We start from the raw sequence: 2,150 nt of genomic DNA on the forward strand, positions 1-2,150 counted from the left end.
ACTGGCTGTCTTGTGTTGTGGGGATCGAACCACAGCAACCTGAGGCTGACTGCTTTGTTGAAGCAGCCACTTAAAGAACTGAGCTAAGGGGCAGGCCCCCTAGAAACCATCTTAGATAACGTATCTAGACCCTGTTTCAAAAACAGACAAATAAAACTGGTAAGCCTAACAACAGAAGCTGAGACTCACAGGGATTTTCTGAAGGTGTGTCGTTGCTTTAGGGGAAGGATGTTTAGGATATTTAAATTTTTCATATCGGTGTGCTATAAAAAAAAATCAAATAATTGAGGTTGAAGGAGGAGGACTGCAAGTTTGAGAACAGCTTGGGCTACATAGCAAGTTCAAGGCCACCCTAGATGCACAATGTGACCTTTTTCAAAAAACAAAAGCAAAACAAAAAACAATGTGTAACTATGTAGGAAATGTGAAAAATACAGAAAAATTCAAAGGCAAAGGAAATCTCTATCATAAACTTTCCTACAAATTTATTAAGATTCTTTTAAATAATGGAATATTTGGTATTTTACTCTCCATTTTCTCATGGTTTGGAAATGTAATGTTGTCTAACCACTGTTAACATATTTAAAAACAAAAACAGAAAACCCATATTTTTACTATAACCTACTATGTTTACTTATTTTTTTGCTTGGAATGTTAGGTGAGGAAGAGGGTAAAAATACAGTGCCTACAGAAGCCCTGGGACATTTGTCTTGACCCAGCAGATAAATCACTCAGCAATTTTTGGCTAACCTAGTAGCCTGAAAAGATATAAATAACATTTTGCTTTTTTCCCCCTGCTTGTTCAGTTTATTGTGGTTAGACAAGAGTCCTTCTAAAACCAGTCTTGAGAACTTGGAGTGTAGTTTATCAGTAGAATGCTTACCTCGCATGTGTGAGGCCTAGGTTTGATCCCTGTTATCTTCTTTTTTTTAAGTTTTTAAAATGTATTTTGAACAGGATCTCACTACGCAGCTCGGACTCTTGTTTTCAGCCTTCCCAGCATTGGGATTACAGGCATGCACCGCTGTGCCCACAGGCAGGGCCAGTACTGCGTGTGGTACCAAAGGAGCCTCAGCCCCTGTACTTGCCTAAGCAGGCGCTTAGTCCGCTGAGCTAGCATCCCCAGCCCTTGATCCCTAATACCTTAAAAAACACAAAAAGTAAAAATAAAACAACCTCAGAGTTAGTAGCTATCTTAGCGCTTCCTCTAATGCTGATATAAAAGAATCTCTGATTTTCTCCATCCAGTCATCAAGCCTGCTGTCCATTAGGCAGCCTCCCCTTCTACCCTGCTGATGGGGAGGACTCTTCCATTGGACTCAGTGCTTATTATTCATTTGGCTTTTCCCTTATCTATAAAATAGAGAAGGATATACTTGCCCTCTAGGATTTTGTGGAAAGTAGGTAAGATACAAGGTGTACACCTAATACGGCATCCTACAGTCAGTTATATTCAAACCTACTGGTTCCAGCTGTCTGGTTCTGTTTTCTGTTGTTGTTTAGTCATTTGTTAATTGTCTTATCTTCTAAATAAGACTGGAAACTCTTTCAGGGCAGGATATGTTTTAAGTTTATTTTTCTTTCTTTCTTTCTTTTTATTTTTCAGTAAGGGTCTACAGGGTCTCACTACGTAGATCGGACTCGTAGTGGTCCCCTTGTGTTCAGCCTCCCAAAGAGCTGGGATTGTGGGTGCGCACCACCACCCAGTCTCAATAGCTGTCTCAGCGCGCTCTGGGGACAGTGCCAGCATGCCGGCCTGCAGCGTCTGCCTAAGCAGGCACTTTAATCTGCAGAGCTATTTGACTGGCTCTTGTTTAAGTTTCTGTATGACCTTCACAAAATGTGGTAGATTATATTCTGCAGTTTTTTAATCCCTAGATTGGTGGTTGTCAATCTTACTGTTTAGCATCTTTCAAAGCTAAAAGTCTTAGCCTAATTTTTTTGGACTTTCATTATGTAGCAGATACCAGTGAAATGCACACATTATTTCATTTGATTTCTCTGAAAACATCAGTATTATCTCCATTTTATAGGTGCAAAAAATGGAGGCTTAAATGCTTAAAAAACTTGCCCAAGATTTTGTAGCTCATACAGACTGCAGTCTCACATATCCCCAGAAGTCTAACTACAGTGCCTTTGTTGATACTAGA

The 2,150-nt window shown here is 39.8% G+C and overlaps 1 protein-coding gene across 6 annotated transcripts in view; it reads left to right on the forward strand.

Moving 5' to 3' along the window:
• The window catches only part of Tom1l2 (target of myb1 like 2 membrane trafficking protein), a 136,739-nt gene that overhangs the window by 9,154 nt on the left and 125,435 nt on the right, over positions 1 to 2,150 (forward strand). The window lies entirely within an intron of this gene.

This window comes from Octodon degus, unplaced genomic scaffold (genome assembly GCF_000260255.1).
Source record: "Octodon degus isolate 3935 unplaced genomic scaffold, OctDeg1.0 scaffold00122, whole genome shotgun sequence".
NCBI classification, from domain to species: Eukaryota; Metazoa; Chordata; class Mammalia; order Rodentia; family Octodontidae; genus Octodon; species Octodon degus.